Source organism: Heloderma suspectum, chromosome 6 (genome assembly GCF_057233095.1).
Source record: "Heloderma suspectum isolate Gila_16-S chromosome 6, 16-S_ref, whole genome shotgun sequence".
NCBI lineage: Eukaryota > Metazoa > Chordata > Lepidosauria > Squamata > Helodermatidae > Heloderma > Heloderma suspectum.
The window spans coordinates 124,927,177-124,936,892 of NC_139463.1; positions in this window are offsets into that span (position 1 = coordinate 124,927,177).

Consider the following 9,716-nt stretch of genomic DNA (forward strand, 5'->3'; position numbering starts at 1 on the left):
AACAACAGCAACAACACTATTATATTGTGGTTTTAGGCTTTCATATTTTATATTGTTTTATTTTGCACCTTGTGGTTTTAATTTTTGTGAACCGCCCAGAGAGCTTTGGCTATTGGGCGGTATAGAAATGAAATAAATGAATATCATAGTTAACAACAAAACAAAAGGTTTAGGGAAAATTATGTATATATAAAAAATATCTAACAAATATGTAACAAATTTTAATATAAACATATTTCATATAAAGTTCAAAACAATAGATTAGCAGTTCCAACAGTTTATCATGCATACATAGTTGCATTGTTGTTGTTTATTAGCTCAGTCGCTTCCGACTCTTCGTGACTTCATGGACCAGCCCACGCCAGAGCATCCTGTCAGCCACTGCCACCCCCAACTCCCCCAAGGTCAAGTCCGTCACCTCCAAAATATCATCCATCCAACTTGCCCTTGGTCGGCCCCTCTTCCTTTTGCCGTCCACTTTCCCTAGCATCAGCATCTTCTCTAAGGTGTCCTGTCTTCTCACTGTGTGGCCAAAGTACTTCAGTTTGGCCCTTAATATCATTCCCTCGAGTGAGCAGTCTGGCTTTATTTCCTGGAGCATGGACTGGTCTGATCTTCTTGCAGTCCAAGGCACTCTCAGAATTTTCCTCCAGCACCACAGTTCAAAAGCATCTATCTTCCTTCGCTCAACCTTCCTTATGGTCCAGCTCTCGCAGCCATAGGTTACTACGGGGTTATAGTTGCATTACTGATTTCCGAAAAAAGGCTGTACAAATATGCAAAGCCTATATCCCAAATGCGATCCATGGATGTGCCAGGCGATGTACTGATTAGGCATTTTGTGGTGGTGCCCACAGCAGATTTTCAAATTCCCAAATGTGCCCATGGGTCCAAAAAGGTTAGAGAGGTGAAAGCGCTTCACAAGGTGTTCTCTTGTAATCTTTACAACAACCCCATAATGGAGGTCAGTTTAATCCCCGTACTGAAGATAAGAGGCCTGAAACAAAGGAGAGGCCTGTCAAATGCCACTTCATGAATTCATGTGAGAAGGGAGATTCGGAAGTGGGACCGAAGGCCCATTTAGTCCATAGACAATCCAGCACACTCCAGATGTGTTGGATGACAACTCCCATGACACCAGTCATTGGCCATGCTGGCTGGGGCTGATGGGAGTTGTAGTCCCAAACATCTGGGGGGCGCTGGGTTGTCTACCCTGCTATGGACTTTCTCTGTTTGCAGCAAACAACTTGGTATTCAATGGCAGGATGCCTAAACATGAGCGAGGGCCCTCATGAGTCATTGCTCTAGCCTCTACATTTGTTTAACCCCTTCAGCGCCATCTACGCCACAACCTGTGACTGAGAATTCCATACATTCTGCTTCCTTTGGGAAGGAGCCTGTGGGAAGGAGGACCAGCCAGCTGCACCAGGTGGATCCTGAGCCTGCTTCTGCCCCCGCCAAGCAGGTACTTAAGGCGGGGCTGCCAGAGGCAGCACGGAACAGCGCCTGAAGACCCACCCACCTGCCTCTCCAGAGACACCAGCAGCCACAGATAGCAGCAGCAGAGGGCAGCAGCTTTAAAGACCAGGGAGAAAGGGGCAAACGTGAATTTTATCTGCTCCTTCTTAGCTGCTGTTCTCTTTTATCTCTTTTATCTTTTGTATTCTTTTATACTGTTGAACATTTTATACCCTAACATTTTAATATGTGCCTGGGAGGACTATTGGGCAACTCAGGGGGTCGGGGAGGTGCCACTATAATTGTGGTCACGGGCAGGGGGAGGTATGGCACTGCGGGATTAACAGGCCAGCTGAGGAGAAGAGGGGCTAGACACCTTACAGCTGTCCCCTCTTCTGGTTCTTCCCCCAACCTGATGGTTCCTGGCAGCCTTACCAGTCTGCCCTTGGGTCTGGTGGTGCTGCTGCTGCATGCCAGGTCGGCCCAAAATAAAATCTCCCTCATCCATGATTTGATTGTGGATGAGGGGGCTGACCTGGCATGTATTACTGAGACCTGCGTGGGGGAACTGGGAGGGGCCACTCTCTCCCAGCTGTGCCCTCCTGGGTACTTGGTGCAGCACCAACACCGACTTGAGGGTCGGGGAGGGGGGGTTGCCGTGGTCTATAGGAATTCAGTCTCCCTCACCAGGCTTCCTGCTCATTCGACTGCAGATCTTGAGTGTTTGTACCTTGTGTTGGGTACCCGGGACAGATTAGGGATTCTGTTGGTGTACCGCCCACCCCACTGCCCATCAGACTCCCTGCCTGAGCTGACGGAGGTGGTCTCGGACTTGGTGTTGAGGACCCCTAGGATGATGGTCCTGGGGGATCTCAACTTCCATGCTGAGGCCCTGTATCCGGGGCGGCTCAGGACTTCATGGTCGCCATGACAACCATGGGGCTGTCCCAACATGTCAGGCCAAACGCATATAAAAGGACACACGCTTGATCTGGTTTTCTCCTTGATCTGGTTTTTTCGACTGGGCAGGAGGATGGTGATCTGAAAGTGGAGGAATTAACATCTGTCCCTTTGTCATGGACAGATCACTTCCCGCTGAGGTTTAGACTCCTGGCAGCCTTCCCCTCTGCAAGGGTGGGGGACCTATTAAAATGGTCTGCCCCTGGAAATTAATGGATTCTGATGGATTCCAGAGGGCTCTGGGGGATTTTCCTGCTGGTATGGCTGGTGCACTGGAACACTCAACAGTGGCCACAAGACTGGAAAAGGTCAGTTTACATTCCAATTCCAAAGAAGGGCAACGCCAAAGAGTGTTCAAACTACCGCACAATTGCGCTCATTTCACATGCCAGCAAGGTGATGCTCAAAATCCTACAAGCTAGGCTTCAGCAGTATGCGAACCGAGAACTACCGGAAGTGCAAGCTGGGTTTAGAAGAGGCAGAGGAACTAGAGATCAAATCGCCAACATTCGCTGGATCATGGAGAAAGCAAGAGAATTCCAGAAAAACGTCTATTTCTGCTTCATTGACTACGCTAAAGCCTTTGATTGTGTGGATCACAACAAACTGTGGCAAATTCTTAAAGTGATGGGAGTACCAGACCACCTTACCTGTCTCCTGAGAAACCTGTACGAGGGTCAAGAAGCAACAGTCAGAACCAGACATGGAACAACCGATTGGTTCAAAATTGGGAAAGGAGTACGACAAGGCTGCATATTGTCACCCTGCTTATTTAACTTATATGCAGAGCACATCATGAGAAATGCCGGGTTGGATGAATCAGAGGTCGGAATTAAGATTGCTGGGAGAATTATCAACAACCTCCGATATGCAGACGATACCACCCTAATGGCAGAAAGCGAAGAGGATCTCAAGAGCCTCTTGTTGAGGGTGAAAGAGGAGAGTGCAAAAGCTGGTTTGAAACTCAACATTAAAAAAACTAAGATCATGGCATCTGGCCCCATCACTTCCTGGCATATAGAAGGGGAAGAAATGGTAGCAGTGACAGATTTTACTTTCTTGGGCTCCAAGATCACCGCAGACGGTGACTGTAGCCATGAAATTAAAAGACGCTTGCTCCTTGGGAGGAAAGCTATGGCAAACCTAGACAGCATAGTAAGAAGCAGAGACATCACCTTGCCGACAAAGGTCCGTCTAATCAAAGCTATGGTTTTCCCAGTAGTAATGTATGGCTGTGAGAGCTGGACTATAAGGAAGGCTGAGCGCCGAAGAATTGATGCTTTCGAACTGTGGTGCTGGAGAAGACTCTTACGAGTCCCCTGGACTGCAAGGAGGTCAAATCAGTCCATCCTAAAGGAAATCAACCCTGAGTGCTCATTGGAAGGACAGATACTGAAGCTGAAGCTCCAATATTTTGGCCACCTAATGCGAAGAGAAAACTCCCTGGAAAAGACCCTGATGCTGGGAAAGACTGAAGGCAAAAGGAGAAGGGGACGGCAGAGGATGAGATGGCTAGATAGCATCACCGATGCAATGAATATGAACTTGAGCACGCTCCGGGAGAGAGCGCAGGACAGGAAGGCCTGGCGTGCTATGGTCCATGGGGTCACGAAGAGTCGGACACGACTGAACGACTGAACAACAACAACATGGCTGGTGCTCCTCTGGTCGCTCTGTGGAATGCAGAGATGACTCGGGCGGTTGACACGATCGCGCCCAAGCGCCCTCTCCCTCTGAGCAGAGCCCGGCCAGCTCCTTGGTATACACCTGAGCTGAGGGCAATGAAGCAAGAGGGGAGACGGCTAGAACGCAGGTGGAGGAAAACTCGTGCTGAGTCTGACCGAACACAGGTAAGAGCCCACTATCGAGCCTACTCTGTGGAGGTGAGGGTGGAAAAGAGACAGTTCTTTTCCACCAGCATTGCATCTTCTCAGTGTCATCCAGCGGAGATTTTCCGAGTGGTTCGCAGCCTGTTACATTCTGGGCCAGGGCGAGAGACAGTGGAACCCTCGGTGGCACGCTGTGACGAGTTTGCACGGCACTTTGAAGATAAAGTCGCTCAGATTCGTCATGAATTGGACACCACGATTAATGCAGTTCGATTGGTAGAGGCGTTCAGAGCACCGTCTGGTCCAGTTTTATTGGATGAGTTTCAGTTACTGAGGCCTGAGGACGCAGACAAGGTGCTTGGCCAAGTCCAATCGACCACTTGTGTGCTTGACCCTTGCCCTTCATGGCTTATTAAATCAAACAAGGAGGGGATGTCTGGCTGGGTCCAGGAGGTTGTAAATTCCTCCTTGAGAGAGGGCGTGGTGCCTGCCGCTTTAAAAGAGGCGGTAATTAGACCACTCCTGAAAAAGCCTAACCTGGACCCAGAGGATGTTAACAATTATAGGCCAGTGGCCAATATCCCCTTCCTGGGCAAGGTGCTTGAGCGGGTGGTTGCAGGACAGCTCCAGGCATTGTTGAATGAAATGGATTATCTACATCCATTTCAATCTGGCTTCAGGCCTGGTTTTGGAATGGAAACTGCCTTGGTCGCCCTGTGGGCTGACCTCTGCTGGGAGAGGGACAGGGGGAGTGTGACCCTGTTGATTCTCCTGGACCTCTCAGCGGCTTTCGATACCATCGACAGTGGTATCCTTCTGGATAGGTTGTCTGGGTTGGGAGTTGGAGGCACTGCACTGCAGTGGTTCCGCTCCTACTTGGATGGCTGATTCCAGAAGGTGGTTCTGGGGAATTATTGCTCTGTGCCATGGGGTTCCACAGGGCTCTATTTTATCCCCTATGCTGTTTAACATCTACATGAAACCGCTGGGGGAGGTTATCCGCAGGTGTGGGCTGAGATGCCATCAATATGCGGATGACACCCAGCTCTACTTCTCTTTCTCATCAAACCCAGGTGAGGCAGTGGCTGTTCTGAATCAGGGCCTGGGCACGGTAATGGACTGGATGAGGGCCAATAAACTGAAACTCAATCCAGACAAGACGGAGGTACTGTTAGTGGGTGGTTCGTCTGCCCGGCTAGGTGATATTCAACCTGTTCTGGAGGGGGTTGCACTCCCCCTAAAGGATCAGGTTTCTAGTTTGGGGGTGCTCTTGGATCCAGAACTGTCACTTGAGGCACAGGTGAACTCAGTGGCACAGAGCACTTTTTATCAGCTTAGGCTGGTATACCAATTACGCCCTTATCTGGACAGAGATAGCCTAGCTACAGTTATCCATGCTCTGATAACTTCTCGTCTGGATTACTGCAATGCGTTATATGTGGGGCTGCCTTTGAAAACGGTCCGGAAACTTCAGCTGGTCCAAAATAGGGCAGCAAGAGTGTTAACAGGGACTGGCCTGCGAGCTCATATTATGCCAGTACTTTTTCAGCTGCACTGGCTGCCAGTCCATTTCTGGGCCCGATTCAAAGTGCTGGTATTAACATTTAAAGCCCTTAACGGCTTGGGGCCAGGTGATCTGAAGGATCGCCTACTCCCATATGTGCCTGCCCGGACCTTAAGATCATCGTCAGCGGCCCTCCTCCGTGAGCCCCTGCCAAAGGAAGTGAGGCGGGTGGCTACTAGGAGGAGGGCTTTTTCTGCTGTGGCACCCTGGCTCTGGAACGAGCTCCCTAGTGAGGTTCGCCTGGCACCTACATTGTATTCTTTTCGGCACCAGGTGAAGACCTTTTTATTTTCCCAGGCATTTTAGCATTTTAGCTTTCTAAACTTTTAGCTTTGCTGTTTTAAAAATTTGTATTTTAAACTCCTGCACTGCTGCTAGGTTTTATTGTGGTTGTATTGTTATATTGTGGTTTTAATGTTCTATATATTTTAAATTGTTTTATTGTGTGTTGTTTGGTTTTAATTTTTGTGAACCGCCCAGAGAGCTTTGGCTATTGGGCGGTATAGAAATAAATAAATAAATAAATTTGGGCAAGGTGCTTGAGCGTGTGTGTGGTGGCTGGGCAGCTTCAGATGTTCTTGGAGGAAACTGATTATCTGGACCCATTTCAGTCTGGTTTCAGGCCAAGGTATGGCACTGAAATGGCCTTGGATGCTCCGACTGACGACCTACTCCGGGTGAAAGACGGGGGGAGTGCCACCCTGCTGATCTTCCTGGGTCTCCCAGCAGCTTATGACACCACTGATCGTGGTGTCTTGCTGGATCAGCTCTGCAGGATGGGAGTTGGGGGCATGGTGCTACAGTGGTTCCGCTCCCACCTGCAGGGCTGACTCCAGAGAGTGGTACTGGGGGATTCCTGTTCTACCCCATGGCTATTAAGCTGTGGGGTGCCGCAGGGTTCTATTCTATCCCCCGTGCTGTTCAACATCGATATGAAGCCATTGGGAGAGGTCATTAGGAGTTTTGGGGTGGGGTGTCACCAGTACGCTGAGGATACTCAGCTCTATTTCTCCTTGTCGTCGGAGTCAGCTGAGGCAGTGAAGGTGCTGGACTAGTGCCTGGAGGCTATAATGGGCTGGATGAGGGCCAATAAACGGAAGCTAAACCCTGACAAGACAGAAGCTCTGTGGATTGGTGATTCCTGAGTCCGGGAACTGGGTAAGCAACCTGTCCTGGATGGGGTTGCACTGCCCCTGAAGGAGCAGGTGCGTAGCTTGGGAGTACTCCTAGATCCATCCCTGTCACTGGAGCCCCAGGTGGACCCCGTGGCCCGGAGTACTTGAGGCCAGCTTCAGCTGATCCTCCAGCTATGGCCTTTCCTGGACAGGGATAACCTAGCCACAGTAGTACATTCACTGGCAGCTTCCTGATTAGACTACTGCAAGGCATTTTACGTGGGGCTGCCCTTGAAGACGACTCGGAAGTTGCAGCTAGACTGCTGACTGGAAGATCATATAAAAATCATATAACACCAGTTTTAAAGGAATTGTACTGGCTGCCAATACGCTTCTGGTCAGAATTCAAGATTTTGGTGATGACATTTAAAGCTCTAAGTGGCTTGGGACCTCGATATTTGAGGGAGCGCCTCTCCCTATATATGCCTGCCTGAGGACTGTTGGAGGGGCCCTCCTCTGCATCTCACCAGTGCGAGATATACACTATGGTGGGACATGGCAGAGGGCCTTCTCTGCTGTGGCACCCTGGTTGTGGAATGCCCTCCCCTTGGAGGCCTGATGAGTGCAGACATTGGTCTCATTTTGGCGCCAAGTAAAAACATGGCTTTTTACCAAAGCCTTTGAGGGCTAAATACATTCCCTAAAGTAGCACACTATTTTAACTGTTTAATTGTTTTAGTTTTTAATTGGTATTAACTTGCTTAATGGCTTAATATCTTTTTAGGTGTTTAAATTATTTATTGTTTTTTACTGCTTAAATTGATGTTATGTGTACGGCGCCCTGAGATCTTAATGATTTTGGGTGGGACACAAATGTTTTAAATAAATAAATAAATAATTGATCTATGTCAGGGATCCCAGACGCCTCCCAGGAGTTTGAAAACAAGATTGCTGCTTCCGATGCAGCAATTTTGCTGGTGGGGCAGGGGTGTGGCCCTTGGTGGGTCCTGGGGGAGGAGTAATGCAGCCCTCCAACTCCTGGAAATCGCCCACCCTTGTCTATTTGAATCCTCAATCTCCTGTCACCCATCCATTTCATTAGATGACTCCAAGTTCTAGCATTTATATGAGACAGAGCAGAAAAAAAATCCGTCTACTTTCTCCACATCAGTTTATAAACCTAATTCAATGCCAGCAGTTTTCGGGTGTAGCTTACATTACATCAACGGCTAGAAGTATGGAATCATTCAAAGCCGTGACCATATTTTTTTGTTTTTCTTCTGTTTCTTCCTTCCATCCCTGTGTTTTCTCTCCTCATTCTGTTCTCACTGAATTTTATGTCTCTCTTCCTTTTTCCTGTTACATCAATTCCACAGATCCCAAACGCTGTCCATTACAGATCTGCATTGTCCTGCTACTGTGGAAAGAATCCTTTAACCTCACCCCTAATGTGTTGTGTGTACCCCAGAATGGCAACGCAGTTATAAGAGTGCTGTTGGCACCTGTTTAAGCTGTTCAACAGATGCTTCAGCTTGAAATGTTAACCAGAGTTATTTCAAGTTGTTGGCATTGTAGTCTGTAAGAAGCAAATTACAGCCTGTCAGCAGTTTCTCTGAGAATTGTAAGGGAGGATGGATTCCTCTCCAGGCTGCGGGCTGATAACATTGTACTTCATGTGGTAACTGAGTGTCAGTAGCTGGCAAGTGTCCACCCCTGTCCAGGGGAAGAACATTCAGCTCCTTTTCAGATAACAGACTGTGTGACTGCCTCCAAGTAATGTGGCTACTAGAGCATGGCTAGAGTTCTTCCCTATATGTGACATATTTCTCTGTATAAAAGTTTGTTGTTGTTCAGTCGTTCAGTCGTGTCCGACTCTTCGTGACCCCATGGACCATAGCATGCCAGGCCTTCCTGTCCTGCGCTCTCTCCCGGAGCGTGCTCAAGTTCAGATTCACTGAATAGTCGGGGCTCTCTGCCCCTTTGCTGACAGAGTGCCTTGCTGGCCATGCAATAAAGCGCTTTCAGATCCAGAGTCTTACCTTTGTCTAGTGTGATCCATTGTCCAGCTAGGCAATGAACATGTGAGCAAGTTCCGCTCTTACAACACTACTACACCCAAGGAAACCATTTTACCCAGAACCTGCCATGTTTTTGTGAGAATGAACTAATCCCATTGAATGTACCCTTGGGTGTCAATTAACAGTTTTCATGTAGCAATTTGCATTGAGATGAATTTTCCAGGCATTTGCTTGCTGTCTCTCTCTCTCTCTCTCTCTCTCTCTCTCTCCATTCATTTAAACAACAGAATCCTGCATTGATATCTTTTTAACTCTCTTGTGTTCTGAACTTCTCCACCCCCAAACATAGAGAGCTGAAAAAGGCTGCTAGTCTTTTGAAAGCTGGAGGTTTTCGTGATAGTACTAAGCAAGTGGAGTGGCTAAACAGTATTGCAATCAGGATCTCTAAAATGGGTGTGTATGTCTCTTCAAATAGCTATAAAACCATGCCCAAATCTACCAGTTCTGCCCCAGTTCAAAGTTGTTCTGAGAATGCTTATTTGGAAGGAAGTGACTGCAGTCAGATTAATCAAATTCCTAGTAAAAGGTCAGGGGTTGTGTGTTGATCTCTTATTAACCCCACAAGAAACACTGGATGAGTCAAGTTTTACTGTGCTGAGTGGGCTGATTCAGACACTGGTGCTCATCAGACATGCAGTGTTACAATAATGGTTCTGTCTGTGGGAACTGTTAATTTACTTAATTCAAGCCTTTGCCAAACCCCAGATGTTTT